Source organism: Apodemus sylvaticus, chromosome 2 (genome assembly GCF_947179515.1).
Source record: "Apodemus sylvaticus chromosome 2, mApoSyl1.1, whole genome shotgun sequence".
Taxonomy (NCBI): Eukaryota; Metazoa; Chordata; class Mammalia; order Rodentia; family Muridae; genus Apodemus; species Apodemus sylvaticus.
Window position 1 is genome coordinate 169,581,742 of NC_067473.1, and position 19,818 is coordinate 169,601,559.

A 19,818-nucleotide genomic window follows, 5' to 3' on the forward strand; every position below is an offset into this window, starting at 1 on the left:
AAGTATCACTAATTTTCTTTTACAAATAGCATTCTCCCAAGGTTTACTGAACACAAATACACTTAAGTAACAAGAAAGTATATTCTTTATAAAGCTTCAAAAATAATCAATTGTATTATATCAAAATAGGACAGCTAGAAAATATAGGTAAATGGAGATATTGTTTTGATTTATATATGTTTGATTTTAATTAATTTATTAATCATGCCCCAACAATACATAATTGATGAGCTGTTTTGTGGCTGTACTGCCCTGAAATTGTTTCATTTTCTTTAAAGAATTCCATCTGAAATTAATCTTCCCATCTCAGAAAATTCTTACATTATTATTTAATTCTGAATCATTTTATTATTATTATTATTATTATTATTTCCACAAACATATATGTAGCATGCACTGAGTCCATTTATCATTACATGTACAGATATACTTGGATGTTGAGCTGAACACTTCACATTGGCATCCTATCAAAGGGCTTGTTCCTGGAGAAAACTGACTTTCCTTCCATTACTTGCTGTTGATCTTCGGGAACTCTTCAGTTAATTGTGGGAGATAGTCATCATCTCATTAGATGCTGAGAAGCATTGGACAAAATAAATCATCCTTTCATGGCAAAAGGCTTGGTAGATCAAGAATGCAAAACCCATTCCTAAACATAGCAAAGAAACAATGAACAAATAGTGAGCCTCAAACTAAATGGAAAGAAATTTAGAGTAAGCCCACTAAAAGCAGGGACTAGATAAGGCTGACCACTCTCCCCCTACCTATTAATATAGTACTTGATGTTCCCACAGCAGAGAGGAGTAGACAGAAGTAGCCCTCTGCCTCAGGAGCACATCTGGGTACTGGCCATGACCAGAAGTGGCTATATGACCTGCTGGCTTAGTCAACATGGTTGAGCCATCTCTTGAGTACTCAAGTTCAGGAGTCTCAGCAAGATTAAAGAACCATGAGTTTGCTCCATCAGCTGACATGCTGGTACATGATTTTGATAATGAGCCAATGTTGGAAGAAGAAAAATATTGAAAGGAGAGACCAACTTCCATTTTGAAATAGGGAATGTGACATTCCAATCCCTGAGCTTCTAAGCCTCTATTTTCATAACAGCATAGTTTGGTTATGTAAAGAAGATGAGGAGGAAGAGGAGGAGGAGGAATGTGAAGGTGATGATGATGTTGATAATGATGATAAGAGTGGCTATAGTGGGGAATATAAAGAATATAATATAAAGAATTCATCTGGACAGGAGGATGAAATTCAGTCTTCCAATGAAGATCCCTCATAATCTGTTAATACCCAAGATGTTCAGGAAATCCATACATGTTGATGTCAATATTTTGATACCAATAATGAAATAAAAGAATAATCAGAAGAAGATGAAGATTATATTCCCTAAGAAGATTGAAAAAAGGAAATCATGGTGAGCTCCATGTTTCAAGCTGAGATTCCAGTTGGTATTTGGAGATTCAAAAAAAACTGAAAAAGTGTATGAAAATGATGATCAGCTTCTCTGGGATGCAGAATATTTACCAGAAAATAAAGGGATTGTCTTTCTTAAGGATGCATCTTGAATAGGGGACAATAAAGGTTTAGAAGCAATTCCTGAAGGATCTCATATAAAAGAGGAATTATATGTATGAACAGAGGAAGAATGTAGAAAATATGAGCAAGGGCTGAAGCCTATGGAAAATATTTTCACCTGATTCAGGCTAATAAAATCTGAACAAGATCAGTCAATGAACGTGTAGCATTCATATAGAAAAAGTCTGAGCATTATGATTTCTTTGCTCAGCAAAAAAAGGGTTGGAAAAAAGAAATATCTTCATTCTGGTGTAATGGATTACATGGATCAACTTTTGGATGAAAGTGAAAGTGTTGCTTCTAGCCAAGCACTATCCCCTCCCCCAACTGTCTCAAGTAGTAGTAACAGCCAGTCAGAGAAAGAAGATGGAACTATCAGCAATAGTAATCTTTTGTACCAAGAGAAATACTGAACAAAGTAAATGAAAAGTTGAAGGCTTACTCATTAATGGACAAACAGGTGTAAATAAGAAACCACTACTTACAGAAATGGACACTAATGGTTATGAAGCAATTAACCTGAACACTGATCCAAAACTTGCCCATATTAATGCAAGAAAGGAAAATGATTTTGATGAAAAAATAAATGAGAGACCTGCCAAAAAGACATAGATAAATAGCAATGGGAAAGAAAGTCCAGGCTTCTTTGGGTTTCTACAGGAAGTAGTCTCACATGGGAAGTTTGAGGAACAAGAAAATACAAATGAGTAACTCTAAGGTCTATTTCCCTTTCTTTGCAGTAAAGTCTGGATTGAATACAATTTTCAGGAATGGGGATGACCTTTATAAAGCTGATTTCCTTGAAACAATTTGTTAACTCTTGAAATTTTTAAGTCCTAACTTTAAGAAATGTGACAAATAATTCTACCTTTTGCAAGTTCTTTTACTTCAAATTTTTGAAGCCTTCTTTAAGGATATGAAAACACTGGTACTCAAGGGTCTGCCCCAGTTTCTTTTCTATTAGCTTCAGAGTGTCTGGCTTTATGTGGAGGTCCTTGATCCATTTGGATTTGAGCTTAGTACATGGAGACAAGAATGGATCAATTCCCATTCTTCTGCATCCTGACCTCCAGTTGAACCAGCACCATTTGTTGAAAAGGCTATCTTTTATCCATTGGATGTTTTCAGCCGGGGAAGACCCTTGAGGACATCAGTACAGGGAGAAAGATTCTGAGCAGAACACCAATAGCATATGCTCTAAGATCAAGAATTGACAAATGGGACCTCATAAAATTACAAAGTTTCTGTAAGGCAAAGGACACCATCAAGAGGACAAATTGGCAACCAACAAATTGGGAAAAGATCTTCACCAATCCTACATCAGATAGAGGGCTAATATCCAATATATATGAAGAACTCAAGAAGTTAGACTCCAGAAAACCAAACAACCCTATTAAAAAATGGGGTACAGAGTTAAACAAAGAATTCTCACCTGAAGAATTTCGGATGGTGGAGAAAAATCTTAAAAAATGCTCAACTTCATTAGTCATTAGGTAAATGCAAATCAAAACAACCCTGAGATTTCACCTTACACCAGTCAGAATGGCTAAGATTAAAAATTCAGGAGACAGCAGGTGCTGGCGAGGATGTGGAGAAAGAGAAACACTCCTCCACTGCTGGTGGGGTTGCAAATTGGTACAACTACTCTGGAAATCAGTCTAGCAGTTCCTCCGAAAACTGGGCACCTCACTTCCAGAAGATCTTGCTATACCACTCCTGGGCATATACCCAAAAGATTCCCCAGCATGTAATAAGGATACATGTTCCACTATGTTCATAGCAGCCCTATTTATAATTGCCAGAAGCTGGAAAGAACCCAGGTATCCCTCAACAGAAGAATGGATGCAAAAAATGTGGTATATATACACAATGGAGTACTATTCACCCATTAGAAACAATGAATTCATGAAATTCTTAGGCAAACGGATGGAGCTGGAGAACATCATACTAAGTGAGGTAAATCAGACTCAAAAGATGAATCATGGTATGCACTCACTAATAAGTGGATATTAACCTAGAAAACTGGAATACCCAAAACATAATCCACACATCAAATGAGGTACAAGAAGAACGGAGGAGTGGCCCCTTGTTTTGGAAAGACTCAGTGAAGCAGTATAGGGCAAAACCAGAATGGGGAATTGGGAAGGGGTGGGTCTGAGGACAGGGGGAGAGAAGACGGCTTATGGGACTTTCGGGGAGTGGGGGGGCTAGAAAGGGGAAAACCATTGGAAATGTAAATAAAAAATATATCGAATTAAAAAAATTGAAAAAAAAAAGAAAAGCAATTAAAAAAAAAGAGTCCATTGATTATGAAAAAAAAGAAAAAAGAAAACACTGGGGCGGCGGCGGCGGCGGCAGTGCAGCAGTGGCTGCTCCAGCTGAAGGGCCATCAGCAGTGGAACCAAGGCAACACAGGGTCCAGTCAGCCCCTGTGCGCACGACCACTGACCTTCGCTGATCAGCCGGGCTGCAAGCAGCTGCGGTTTTGCGGCACCTTTCGCTGCACAGAAGCCACTTCAGAACTCGGCCTCCCGCCAGTCAGGAGAGGCTCACATCTATCTTGGTTTCGGACTCCAGAGATATCTGACAGACTGAGATCAACCTGGGCAGCAGCACCACATCTCTAGGTCCTGCAAGAGGCTAGAGGGGCTTCCGGGAGGCCAGCTGGGAGAAGTCAGTGTGCTCCAGTGAATCCAGCGGGCCCCAGTGGGAGCCTTCGGGTGCCTGCTTCGGGATCTGAACAGCCTAGGCAGCAGCACCCTGTCTACAGGCAGTGCAGGAGGTAAGCTGTGCACCAGAGGCCAACTGGGAAGGGGCAGCTTGCACTGGTGAGTCCAGCACTGACAAGACAAACTAACACCAGTGAGAACTAGATGGCAAAAGGCAAATGCAGGAACGTCACTAACAGAAATCAAGGCAATATGGCAACATCTGAACCCAATTCTCCTCTACCAACATGTCCTGGATACCCCATCACACCAGTAAAACAAGATTTGGATTTAAAATCACTGGTCATGATGCTGGTACAGGAACACATGAAGGACATACTTAAAGAAATTCAGGAGAAATTGGATCAAAAGTTAGAAGCCCTTGCAAGGGAAACACAAAAATCATTGAAAGAAATCCAGGAGAATACAAAAGCCAAAAATGAGGAAACGCAAAAAACACTTAAAGAAATGCAGGAGAACTTTGGTCAACAGGCTGAGGTCATGAAAGAGGAAACACAAAAATCTCTTAAAGAATTACAGGAAAGCACAAACAAGCAAGTGAAGGAGCTAAGCAAAATCATCCAGGATCTAAAATTAGAAGTAGAAACAACTAAGAAAACTCAAAGGGAGACAACTTTGGAGATAGAAAGTCTTGGGAAGAAATCAGGGGACAGATGTGCAAATATCAACAACAGAATACAAGAGATAGAAGAAAGAATCTCAGATGTGGAAGATTCCATAGAAACCATGGACTCAACAGTTAAAGAAAATACAAAATGCAAAAAGCTTGCAACCCAAAATATCCAGGAAATCCAGGACACAATGAGAAGACCAAACCTAAGGATTATAGGCATAGACAAGAGTGAAGATTTACAACTTAAAGGGCCAGCAAATATCTTCAATAAAATTATGGAAGAAAACTTCCCTAACCTAAAGAGAGAGATGCCCAAGAATATACAAGAAGCCCACAGAACGTCAAACAGACTGGACCATAACAGAAATACTTCCCGTCACATAATACTCAAAACACCACATGTTCTAAACAAAGAAAGAATATTAAAGGCAGTAAGAGAAAAAGGCAAAGTAACATATAAAGGAAGACCTATCAGAATCACAGCAGACTTTTCACCTGAGACTATGAAGGCTAGAAGGTCCTGGGAAGATCTCATGCAGACTCTAAGAGAACACAAATGTCAACCAAAACTACTATATCCAGCAAAACTCTCAATCACCGTAGATGGAGAAACTAAGATATTTCATGACAAAACCAAGTTTACCCAATATCTATCCACAAACCCAGCCCTACAAAGGATAATAGGAGGAAAACACCAATACAAGGAGGGAAACTTCACCCTGGAAAAAGCAAGATAGTAACCTTTCATCAAACCCAAAAGAAGTTAAGCAATCAAATTAAAAAAATAAGGTCAAAAATGATAGGAAGTAACAATCGCTATTCCTTAATATCTCTTAACATCAAAGGATTTAATGCCCCAATAAAAAGACACAGACTAACTGACTGGATACACAAACAGGACCCTAAATTTTGCTGCTTACAGGAAACACACCTCAGGGTCAAAGACAAACACTACCTTAGAGTAAAAGGCTGGAAGACAATTTTACAAGCAAATGGTCTCAGGAAACAAGCTGGAGTAGCCATTTTAATATCAGATGAAATTGACTTTCAACCCAAAGTCATCAAAAGAGACTCTGAGGGACACTTCTTGCTGGTCAAAGGAAAAATACAACAAGAAGAACTCTCAATCCTGAACATCTATGCTCCAAATGCAAGGGCACCCTCTTTCATAAAAGAAACTTAATTAAAACTCAAAGCACACATTGGACCTAACACAATAATTGTGGGTGACTTCAACACTGCACTTTCCTCAATGGACTGATCAGGAAAACAGAAACTAAACAGGGACACAATGAAACTAATTGAAGCTTTGGACCAATTAGATTTAACAGATATATATAGAACATAGAAAATGAAAACACAACATACCCAAATCTATGGGACACAATGAAAGCAGTGCTAAGTGGAAAACTCATAGCCCCGAGTGCCTCCAAAAAGAAAATGGAGAGAGCATACATTACCAGCTTAATGACCCAGAGGATTCCCCACCATGTAATAAGGATACATGCTCTACTATGTTCATAGCAGCCCTATTTATAATTGCCAGATGCTGGAAAGAACCCAGGTATCCCTCAACAGAAGAGTGGATGCAAAAAATGTGGTATATCTACACAATGGAGTACTATTCAGCCATTAGAAACAATGAATTCATGAAACTCTTAGGCAAATGGATGGAGCTAGAGAACATCATACTAAGTGAGTTAACCCAGACTCAAAAGGTGAATCATGGCATGCACTCACTAATAAGTGGTTATTAACCTAGATAACTGGAATACCGAAAACATAATCCACACATCAAATGAGGTACAAGAAGAAAGGAGGAGTGGCCCCTGGTTCTGGAAAGACTCAGTGAAACAGTATTCAGCAAAACCAGAACGGGGAAGTGGGAAGGGGTGGGTGGGAGGACAGGGGAAGAGAAGGGGGCTTACGGGACTTTTGGGGAGTGGGGGGCTAGAAAAGGGGAAATCATTTGAAATGTAAATAAATTATATCGAATAAAAAAAATTAATAAAAGAATTAACAGTATTAAAATGGAACAATTTTAAGCAATTATAAACCATGAGCTATATATATATATATATATTTATATATATATATATTTATATTTATATTTTTATAAATATATAAATATATTTACTATATTAAAAGCTTGATTTTTAACATCTCAAAAATAGGTGCTATAGTATTTGTGCTGAAGCAGGGAAAAACTTCATGTGATCTGATGGTAACAAATTATCTTTTGGATAACAATTATTAATTTTGCCTAAAAATGCTTGCCATGTAATAGATCAACCATTAATAATCAATTTGATTGCTTCTTGAAGCAAGGCACAAACGTTTTCTACCTTGAAAACAGAGGTTTAAGACCTCCTATGTCAAGCTTAAGATGAGGTAAATATAAGTTAAAGCCAATTAATATATCTTAACAACCTTTGAAAACCATTTACTTAAAATTCGAAAAGTCCATAGTTAGGAGCAAAGGCCTGTAACAAACATTCCATGAACATTATACACTGAAAAATCTAAGATCCCAGCTTCTTGCATTGAAACGGAAACAAAACATTTTTTTCTCACATGAGGTAAGTCTATTAACCATTCCTTGAGGCAAAAACCTTCTAATGAAATTGTTTTATTGTTTCTTTAAAGTTAGAATTAAATGCTTTTATAATTATCAGAATGTAAAGCAAAAAAATCAACCCTTTAAATCTACAATAATTTTGTAGAGAGTAGACAGGCCAAATGTTAATGCCTCTATAGCCTTATTGAACTTTCCTAGATTTGAACTGCATTTTAAACCACACCTGAGAAGTATTTCAAGAATGTTCTTTTAGCCAAACACTCCCTAGGTGAGCCCTGTAAGGCAGAAACAGTTTCTCACAAGCTTCCTCACTAGCTTTCACTGAGGCAGCTCTAAGCTTTGCATTAACTCAAGTGTGAAATATTTTATCTGCCCTAGGATCCACCTTGAGTCCTTGGCAAGGACATTGTATGAGATTCCTCAAATGTAAATATCTTCTAATCTGAGCCTTTTATCTAAGACCAGACCCAAACCTACCAGTCCTGCAAGGACATTTTAAATAACAAAAAAAATAAACAAACAAAAAAACAAACAAAAAAACAAAAAAACAAAAAAAAAACAAAAAACAAAAAAAAACCTGTAACAATTTACAGGTTTAAATTACTAAAGAAAGTAATTTAAGGATTAAATTTAAAGTATTTGAGGGTTAAATGACAAAAGAAACCTGTAATTTCCTAGTAAAAGGAACATGCTTGATATCAAATACATTTCTACTGAGATATCCTTTTTAATCTTGGAGGGTTAAATTTTGCTCCTACCATTTTGGCCCATAAAGTTGTAGAAAAGTGGCAATAGGCCTATAATGGCCACAGCTGTATCACTCTCAAAGTTATCTTAATTACAAGATATTTTAAGAATCGTGAGCCTGCAAACTGAAAACTGCAGCCAATGACACACTGGCGATTTTTATTGTAACTCAATTTTTCCTTGCATTAGAGCACAACTGCAATTTTGGAAGCAAATCCCAATGTTAAAAAATCTATTTTCTTTAAAATCAATGGCAAATACATTATTTTACAGCACAAGGTTTGTCTTCCAGTGTAACTTATTAAAGAAACATTATTTTAAATCTTAATCTTCATTAAGTCCAATCTCCAGACCAAGATTCACACAAAACACCATGCCAATTTAGAAGCATCTTAAAGGCCTGTATTTCCTGGGTTACATCATGCCATGTGTTGTTTAAAATGGCAACTACCGTAAACTACCAGCTTTAAAATAACTTTTTGTTAATAGCATTATACCTTTTAAATCACGTCCAATGACGTATAAGCCAATACTCTATAGGGAGCTGCTTGCCAGTTAACTGTCGTTAACTGTCGTTAACTGTTAACAAGTCCTTATTTGTGTGGAGCCTGTTGAGTCTTGCGCCTTCCACGTGGATACAACCTATCAGCAATGCCCACGTGGCTAAGCCTGATTGTCTGGCTATTAGTATTTAAGGGCTGGGCTGATTCTCTCGGGGTCAGAAGAAGGAGAAGAAGTAGAAGAAATACAAGGGTTCTGAGTAAACTGCTTGAAGAAGATCTTCCTGTGTTGCGTCATTCCTTGCCGGTGAGGGTGGACGCGACAATACTCTATATAGCCAAGACATGTAAAATATACCTTTAAGACTAATTATAAACAAGAACAAGGCATGAGTTGCATTACGCCACCTGTAGCTAGTTAAGATGGCTCCAATACTGAATCACCAGTTTTAAACTAACCTTTTCTTAATAATGCTATACCTTTTAAATCATAACCAATTAATTTATAACTCTATAGTCAAGATATGTAAAAACTTATACCGTTAAGATCAATTAGAAACAAGTATAAAGCGATTACACAATTTTCATAAGTTAAACCAAAGTTTTCCCAAACCTTGAGGCTTCTGGGCTTTTAAAAGCAACTTTTTCCCCAGCCATGTTTGCCTCTTGGGTGAATGAGCTGTGCTGCGGCAAGGCTTTTAATCAGTCCCCACACAAAATGCGGCTGGCTCAAGAGGTTGCCAGCAGATGAAATCCTTACAAATTTTTCTTTTTAACATGAAACAAACAGTCATTCACACACACACACACACACACACACACACAAACAGAGAGGACATAAACGTACACATAAACAGTCAGTGCACTGGGACAAGCAACACGGAAAGATACACAGAAAGAGAATCATGCTTGTTGTTAAGCAATTGCATCCATTTTCCTCTTTATAGCAGCTCTTTCAAGGAGGCTGCGGACATATGCCTATGTTTAAAACCCTTTTCTTTATCACCTAAATCAGCTCTTATGAGCTTTGGACAAATGCCTACCAAGCTCCTTCCCCATATTCCACTGTCTGCCCCCTAAGCGAGTTCAGCACTGGGTCCATACTGCCTCACATAGTCCATATCCTCTAGCTCACGATGCAGGATAGCATCTTTTCCTTTTTCCATTTTCCCACGAAGCTTCGCCAAGACATGGTCACCTCAAGAAGCCGTCTTGAATCCATCCCTGCGTCCAGGCACCACTCTGTTGTATTCCATAGCTGCCTGCAGCTATTACGAACTGGGTTGCTGGAACAGAAGCTGAGGGATGGATGGAGAAGGGGCGAAAAGAAGGAGGGCCAAGACAATATTTCACTGATCAAGGCCAGAATCTTTAATGGTGGTCAGACCTTTTAACAGTTTGGGCAAACCCTTCCCCCAAGACTCCAGGCTGAGTTCTGGGGCTGAGTTTCAGTGGAAGTTGTCTAGCTTCTCTTGGAGGTCCTTATCTCAACTGCTCCAGCAGCTAGGTGGGTCACCTGCTTAATTCAGGAATTCCTAGACCTGGAGGAACAATGAGCTTCACTTTCACTGAGATCCACCCTAGGATAAAAATTCCTGCTGTAACCTACTTCCCTATTATGTCCTAATGGCAGATTCCTGCCAGAAGCCAGGGATTGTCCTTGACCAATGTCAAACTCAAACCATGTGCATGACTGCCCAAATATGGCTCTGTACAACAACCCATGTACATTTCCAACTAAAGCAATCTTGTAATAGATTAACAAAGTGTGTGTAAGCAAGTTTATCCAGTTTCTTTTACCAGGAGGCAGAAAAATTCAGTTAAAAGATAGGAGTAATAATTTTATTAATTATTTTTAAGTAGAATCTTATAAGAATCTTAAGAGAATAACAAATCTAATGTTTTATATAAAAACAGTCATCTCTACTTTAAAATATCAGGATGCATATCTACTCATCAACAGTCATTATTTAATCATATCAAGAATCTGAGAACAATGGATATAAGAAATCAATCATCACTAGTTGAGCCTCAGGAAGAGTCATGTCAACCAGTGCTGCCATTGTTTTGTTCACTGACCATACAATGTGCCTAGATAATTTGTTTCCAAATATTTTCTATATCTGAGCCAGTAAAAAAACCTGGTTCCACTAACAGTTTTATTTTTCCATAGGTTTTTAAAAGATGATGTTCATAGCTGACAATCTATATCTCTAGATTCTCTCCCAGCATGGTGATTGAATCATCAATCTGCTTACACAGAAATACATGTGAGAAATCAAACACTGTCATTGTGAGTTGGAGAGATATAGCCCAGTAAGAGGCTGGAAACCCCTTTAGAGCTTTCAGAAGATTCTTAGATTAAGATCAATTGCTACTCTTCCAGAGGAAACAGGTCTGGTTGCCAGCATCCACACTGCTGCACACAACTGCCTGCAACTCTAATTTCAGAATATTTAGTGCCCTTTTCTGGTAATTGATAGAAATGTATTCGAGGAATGCTGACACACACTATCAATCAAACACTTCTATGCATATATTAAAATACACTTTTGAAACATATGATCTATAAAATCATAGGTCATCATGCATCAATATTAGGATACTTTTCAGCAAGAAATACTTGGTGTCAGCAATAGTGTCTGTGTTTGGTGGCTCAATATGGGATGTATCTTCAGGTGGGGCAGTCACTAGATAGTCTTTCCATTAGTCTCTGTTCCAATCTTTGTCCCTGTATTTTCTTTAGAAAGAACAATTATGGGTTAAAATTCTTCACATGGCTTGTTGGACCCTTCCCCCAACCAGAGGATGGGTTTAAACTCTCTGTATGGTCTCTACAGGGTCTCCCTCCTCTTTATTGTGTATTTCACCTAATGTCATCCACACTGGGTCCTGTATATCTTTTGGTTTCCTGTCATCTGGGACTTTCTGGTGGCTACCCCTAGTTCTACATCATAAAATGATACACACTTCTGAACCTAATAGAACAGAAAGCAGAAAATGGCCTCAACCACATTGATGCAGGGGAAATTTTTCCTGAACAGAATACCAATAACACAGTTTCCAAGTTCACATATAGACAAATGGGATTTCATAAAATTGAAAAGTGTTTTTAAGGAAACGGACACTATCATCAGGTTAAAAAAAAAAAAAAACTGCCATCTGGAAAATTTCTTTAACAATTCCTTTTCTGATAGAGGGCAAATATCCAAATTACACAAAGAACTCAAGGAACTAGACTCCAAGAGCCAAATAACCCTATTAAAAATGAAGTACAGCACATTCTAAGTTATCTGGGAAATGTATAACAACCCTGAGATTCCACCTCATCTAAGTTAGAATGGCTAAGATCAAAATCTCAAGTGACAGCAGAGGCTGGCAAGGATGTGGAGAAAAAGGAACACTTCTCCATTGTTGGAAAGACTCAATGAAGCAGTATAGGGCAAAACCAGAACAGGAAAGTGGGAAGGCATGGATGGAAGAACAGGGGAAGGGAGGGGGGTTTATGTGACTTTTGGGAGTGGGGGGCCAGAAAAGGGGGAAATCATTTGAAATGTAAATAAAAATATATCGAATAAAAAATTACTACATGAAATTCACAGGGAAAAGGATGGAACTAGAAAATATCATTCTGTGTGATATAACCCAATCACAAAAGAACACTCATGGTATGTATTCCCTGATAACAAGATATTAGCCAAAAAGCTCATAATACCTAAGGTACAATTCACAGAAAATGTGAAACTCAAGAAGAAGGAATACACAAGTGTTGCTTTTCTTAGAAAGGGCAACAAAATACTCATAAGAGAAAATACAGAAAGAAAGATTGTAGCAGAGACTGAAGGAAAAGCCATCCATTGATTGCCCCACCTGGGCATCCATCCCAAACACAGACGCAAGTGTATATGCCAAGAAGTACATGCTGACAGGAACCTAATAGAGCTATCTTCTGAGATGCTCTGCAGGAACATGACATATACAGTGGGGGATATTGGCAGCCAACCATTGAAGTAATCACAGGGTCCCAATGAAATAGTTAGAGAAAGGACTGAAGGAGCTGAAGAGATTTGTAATCCCATAGGAAGAAAAACAATATCAACCAACCAGGGCCTTCAGAATTTAAACCACCAGCCAAGGAGTAGGGGCCCATGGCTCCAGTCATATTTATAGTATAGGATGGCCTTTTGGGGTCTAAATGGTTGAGGAGGCCCTTGGTCCTGTGAAGGCTCGATGCCATAGTGTAAAAGAATGTGAGACCAGGAAGGCAGAAGTGGGTGTGGGTACACCCTCATAGAATCTGGAGAAGGGGTGATGGAATAGGGATTTTCTGGGGGAGAAATCAGGAAAGGACACAATCTGAAATGTAAATAAATAAAAAATCCAATAAAAATAAGGATTATATATATAGGTGTGGGTGTGTCTGTGTATAAATAAAGCATATATGATCAGTTTAAAAAAATAAAGTTATCTATAGAATGAGATGGCTGCATGTAATATTATTCTATCCATACCAAAATAACACTTCCCCTTTAGTGGTCTGGGCATCCATTTTTCTGAAAGCAGATTGTGTCTGCTTTGGCTTTTTAAGAATGTCAGCAAGCCAGCATATTTTATGTTGATTCAAAAAATATATTAAATATATTTTAGTTCATCACCCTTAAAAATACTCTTAAAAATGTGTCTCACATAAATTAAAGTCAAAAATATCAAGATAGCCTTCGCGTAAGTTGTTATGTTAGGTGTTTTCTCCCTAGTATTGAGTAGACAGAGGATGCAGGACTCTCTTTAATACAACTAGAAAATAAAATGAAGTATCCACCTTGAGTCCAAGATGGTTGAGTGATTATGATAAACAGTGTTAACCTTAACACTGGTGAAAGTTTAATTTTAATGAAACAAAAATATTCTTGGGGAACAAAGAGGCAATATTCACACACACAGGTTTGATGTAGGCATTTGTACAAGAGATGGAAAACACGTTATTTCTTATAACAAGATTTCCTCAAATTCATAATAATAAATATAAGTAGATGCCATGTATTCTTACACTAAAATATGTTTTTAACATTACAAATATATTTTTGGTCTAGGAATTGATGATTGTAAAATAGGGACAGAGATAAATATGAGAACAAGTGTGTAGAATCATTAAAATAGTCAGGTTAGACACAATGGTAGCTATTGGAGAGACACAGAGTTATCAATGATCCAAATGCTTAAAGACTGAACAATTTCTTATCACTTCTTTAATGGTCAAAGCAGTTGTAGAGATCCTGAGAAGTGCTAAAATTATCACCAATCATGAGAGATAGAGAAAAAGAGAGAAAAGAGAGAGAGAGGGAGAGAGAGAGGGGGGGGCGGGGAAGACAGACAGAGACAGACAGAGTGACAGAGACAGAGACAGGGAGATACAGATAGAGACAGAAACACTGAGAGGCACAGAGACAAAGATATAGAATGAGAGAGGGGGGAGGAAGAAAGACTATAAGTGTCTTCTAAGCATGGCTGTAGGGTCTGTGATGGTGTATATGACTGGTTGATCAATTTTACAGGAATAATTCTAGTCACTTGTATACCCTAAGCCTCAGCAAGAACATGGGAATTCCTCTTTTTTTCTCTCATTTCCATGATTTCTTTCAGCCCTGAAGAACCTGGCAGCTTGGAGCTATTTTTTATTATTTTTAATTTTATTTTTTTACTCCATTAACCAAATGGAAACAAATGGAATTTGAATCATAAAAGAGTATCTCAAACAGCTGGCACACTTATCACTGGTTTGATTCCTACCTGTTTAGTACTGAAGAAGGTCACATGTCATTATTCCAGATGAGAGGCTAGTAACCATACTTGTCTTCTAACATGGGCAAACAATTTCAGATCATATGGAGAGTCAAGATTGTTTCTCAAAAGACAGTTGACATTACCCTTCTGGCTTTCTTGAAGCATTGTCTCATGATGGTGACGAGACAATGAAAAAACATTCTCCCACAGGCCTTGTTGTTTTGACAAAATGGGAGTACATTGAAGTCATACAGCCACCTGGCTTACTTTTCTTTGTATGTAGCTATCTCTCAGTTATGGAGAGCTATCTCCATAGTCACAAACCTTCCAGTGCCAGTAGGCTACATAGCTCTGTAATATCTTTTTAAGTATAACTATTCAGCTCTTTTCAGAGAAACTCATTAGATTTGTACCTCATGAAATCATTCACCCTCTATTCAACACTATGTTTTCATAACTAGGACAACACAAAGGAACCTTCAAGGAGATGTTTTCCAATTTGAGGACCAGATATTCTCAGGAGCTAAAATAGATAAAAGAAAGGTGTTTGATCTTGAATATTCATTATGAAAGAAGTCAGTCAATGAGATAAGCCCAGTCCAACACAGTTCCAAGGAATGTGTTACTACTGTCTTTTGAAACTTCTTAGTTGCACTTACATTGATGACATACACACAACTCAGCAGAACCCATCACATTGATGATTATTTTTCAAAGTTGACTCAAAAGTCAGGGAGGAGAAGAGCATTTGATGAGTACAAAGACAGTACAGTTATAAGATTCTTGAGATTTACAAGCAGAGGACATATAGTTTTTCTATTCTTTTTTGGCACTTATGAGAACTCAGACTTCCTCACTGCCACCTGACTATCTCCACGCTCTTGGCTTCAGGAAACAGAACCTTCCATGATAATGTCCATGGTCTTCTAGGTACTGTGTCCTGGTGTCAGCATCAGTGAAGGTGATAGTGATAAGCTGGTGTTGCACTTGTATAAGTAAAAAACATATAGAAATGGATTAAACCAACCCATGTATACAAAATCTCAATATATTTAAGCAATACATTTAAAAACAGAAATAGAGAACATATTGGCTTAAGGGAAAACAGTACTGAAGGATATATAAACAGAAAACTATTAAGTTAAGAAGAGTTGGTTGCACCAATTCAAACCTTTTTGATGGCTTTGTAATATCCAAATCTTCTGGTCTATAACACATTTAGTGACTGATCCTCAATTAATATGCAATCTGTAAATGCTTCACATTGTTAGATGCCCTAATGTGATAATCTACTAACTAGGTTATCTTCCTGAGATGGGCTGATTGGGATTAATCTATAAGAGATTTGCTCACATCTGCAAAATCTAAGAGAATTCATTTAAGGAAACATTCCTGATATTAATAAGCTTTCCTATTGTTATTAAACATATATAACAATCCCTAGTTATTAGCTCACATCTTTTGAACAGATTTATGTATCTCTACAAAAATGTTCTGTGTTCAAGTTATGCTATATTGAGAAATGGATGACTTCTCCAACCCAATGATGATAATATATGTATTCCTAAAATTATATCAATAATTATTAAGCTTTTTTATATTGGGACTGCTAATAGGTCCTTTTCTAATTGTCAAAACTGGAATTAGAAACATGCCATCTTCCATGTGTTACAAATTAATTGATGTTCAATATTAACTAGAAGTTCTCCTACTTACAGCACATTCCCAAAAGTTGTAAAACAATTAACTGAAGGTCATAAAAAGGAACTAAGGATCTATCACAGGTGATAGGACAGAAGGTGTAATATTAGCTGGGTTTATCTATTCAAAACTCCACTAATAACTTAGTTACAGTTTTCAACCTTTATTAGCCTGTGGAAGAGTGCCCAGGTGATGGATATTTAGCCACAAAATTACTGCTAATCATTATGCATGTAAACATTCTCTGTTGTAAACTTCTATTTCAATTTATGACTTAATTGTGTGAACTGGCTATAAACATTTTAACATGTGATCATGCATTCTGAAAGATGTATAAGTACTGAGGACAAACAGATAAAAAAAGAGAGAATAATTTTCCCTTTCCCACTCATAGAATGTTTCTTCTTTTCCCCTTAGATAGCTTTATTAGGAAACTTTACAACTTGGTAATAAAGCCTATAATCATTTCCCAAAATGTCCTTTATTTCCCTGTGATTTCCAACTAGTGGGCCAAAAGTTAAAAGACAGGAAGTACAAAGTCAATTTACTTAATCATCCCTATTTTAGGATGAGGTGCTAAATGTCCTTAACTGCAGTTTCTGGCCTTAGATGATAACAGAAAGCATTATATTTATAGTGCAACATAAATTAGACTTGATAAATAAATTTGGTATTATTATACAACTCTTAAAACTCTTAAGCGGAAGGAGGCAGGTGGTGCTCCCGGGCAGCCAGCGGGAGAGGTCACTTCCAGAAGATCCTGCTATACCACTCCTGGGCATATACCCAGAGGATTCCCCACCATGTAATAAGGATACATGCTCTACTATGTTCATAGCAGCCCTATTTATAATTGCCAGGTGTTGGAAAGAACCCAGGTATCCCTCAACAGAAGAGTGGATGCAAAAAATGTGGTATATCTACACAATGGAGTACTATTCAGCCATTAGAAACAACGAATTCATGAAATTCTTAGGTAAATGGATGGAGCTAGAGAACATCATACTGAGTGAGGTAACCCAGACTCAAAAGGTGAATCATGGTATGCACTCACTAATAAGTGGATATTAACCTAGAAACCTAGATTACCCAAAACATAATCCACACATCAAATGAGGTACAAGAAGAAAGGAAGAGTGGCCCCTTGTTCTGGAAAGACTCAATGAAGCAGTATTCAGCAAAACCAGAATGGGGAAGTGGGAAGGGGTAGGTGGGAGGACAGGGGGAGAGAAGGGGGCTTACGGGACTCTTTGGGAGTGGGGAAATCATTTGAAATGTAAATAAAAAATATATCGAATAAAAAAAAAGATTCAAAAAAAAATCTTAAGACAAGGTCTTAACTCTGTACTTCATAAGATAAAGTCTTCCCTTCTGCTGATGTTCTTGCCCCTCCCCTGTCTCAAGAGGAACCAACAAGAAAGAAAATCCCAACTTCTGGCAATTATAAATAGGGCTGCTATGAACATAGTAGAACATGTATCCTTATTACATGCTGGGGAATCTTTTGGGTATATGCCCAGGAGTGGTATAGCAGGATCTTCTGGAAGTGAAGTGCCCAGTTTTCGGAGGAACCGCCAGACTGATTTCCAGAATGGTTGTACAAATTTGCAACCCCACCAGCAGTGGAGGAGTGTTCCTCTTTCTCCACATCTTTGCCAACACCTGCTGTCTCCTGAATTTTTAATCTTAGCCATTCTGACTGGTGTAAGGTGAAATCTCAGGGTTGTTTTGATTTGCATTTCCCTAATGACTATTGAAGTTGAGCATTTTTTATTATTATTCGATATAATTTTTTATTTACATTTCAAATGATTTCCCCTTTTCTAGCCCTCCACTGCCCGAAAGTCCCTTAAGCCCCCTTCTCTCCCCCTGTCCTCCCACCCACCCCTTCCCACTTCCCCATTCTGGTTTTGCCGAATACTGCTTCACTGAGTCTTTCCAGAACAAGGGGCCAAAGTTGAGCATTTTTTAAGATGTTTCTCCGCCATCCGAAATTCTTCAGGTGAGAATTCTTTGTTTAACTCTGTACCCTATTTTTAATAGGGTTGTTTGGTTTCCTGGAGTCTAACTTCTTGAGTTCTTTATATATATTGGATATTAGCCCTCTCTCTGATGTAGGATTGGTGAAGATCTTTTCCCAATTTGTTGATCTGTCCTCTTGATGGTGTCCTCTTGATGGTGTCCTTTGCCTTACAGAAACTTTGTAATTTTATGAGGTCCCATTTGTCAATTCTTGATCTTAGAGCATATGCTATTGGTGTTCTGTTCAGAAACTTTCTCCCTGTACCGATGTTCTCAAGGGTCTTCCCCAGTTTCTTTTCTATTAGCTTCAGAATATCTGACTTTATGTGGAGGTCCTTGATCCATTTGGATTTGAGCTTAGTACAAGGAGACAAGTATGGATCAATTCCCATTCTTCTGCATGCTGGCCTCCAGTTGTACCAGCACCATTTGTGTATCCCTCAACAGAAGAGTGGATGCAAAAAATGTGGTATATATACACAAAGGAGTACTATTCAGCCATTAGAAACAATGAATTCATGAAATTCTTAGGCAAATGGATGGAGCTGGAGAACATCATACTAAGTAAGGTAACCCAGACTCAAAAGATGAATCATGGTATGCACTCACTAAAAAGTGGATATTAACCTAGAAAATTGGAATACCCAAAACATAATCCACACATCAAATGAGGTACAAGAAGAATGGAGGAGTGGCCCCTTGTTCTGGAAAGACTCAGTGAAGCAGTATTGAACAAAATCAGAACAGGGATGTGGGAAGGGTTAGGTGGGAAAACAGGGGGAGGGAAGGGGACTTATGGGACTATCGGGGAGTGGGGGTCCAGAAAAGGGGAAATCATTTGAAATGTAAATAAATATATCAATAATTTAAAAAAAAAGAAAGAAAATCCCACTTTGGCTGGTCCCAAGCATCATAGATTTCACAGCTTTCAATATTTGAAAATAAAATATTTTTGGATGCATGTTAGTTGTTGTAACTAAATTCTAATTAAAGTTGAAGCATAATGGATTCATCATGCATAATTTACCTCGTATTTTGGCCAAGTCTTAGTCCTGTCTTTACAGAGCACTTTTAATGGTAATTTTTGCTCATAGGTCTTTCATCATCTTTGTCCAAGTTGATATTTTTCTTTATGATGCATTAATCTCATCCACACCTTTCTGGCAATGAAGAAGGACAGGCACATGGCACAAGCAAGGTGATATTTAGTAGAATTAATATGGTGCAGAGATTATTTTTCCCCAAGATGTATGTCCACTCCCACTCACAGGTTCACATGGCCTTCCTCTGATCCTTCCATCATATCTGAAGGTTAAGTCTGCATGTGGATGACTCTTATCCTGGTGCTCTGTCCATATAGCAGCTATTCTCAACCTGTCAGATGCAACCCATTTCTGGGTTGAATATTGCTTCCCCAAGACCATTACAAGCCACTGACATTTATATTTGTTTACATAACAGTAGGAAAATTACAATTATGAAGTAGCAACAAAAACATTTTAAGGTATTTCATGAAAATGAGGAGCTACATTGATTATGAAGCATTAAGATGCAAGATAACAATGT

At 37.7% G+C, this 19,818-nt stretch overlaps 1 pseudogene; it reads left to right on the top strand.

The window, feature by feature from the left end:
- Nucleotides 1-891: 891 nt before the first annotated feature.
- Nucleotides 892-2,292, top strand: LOC127677700 (mesoderm induction early response protein 1-like; annotated as a pseudogene).
- The last annotated feature ends 17,526 nt before the right edge of the window (nt 2,293-19,818 follow it).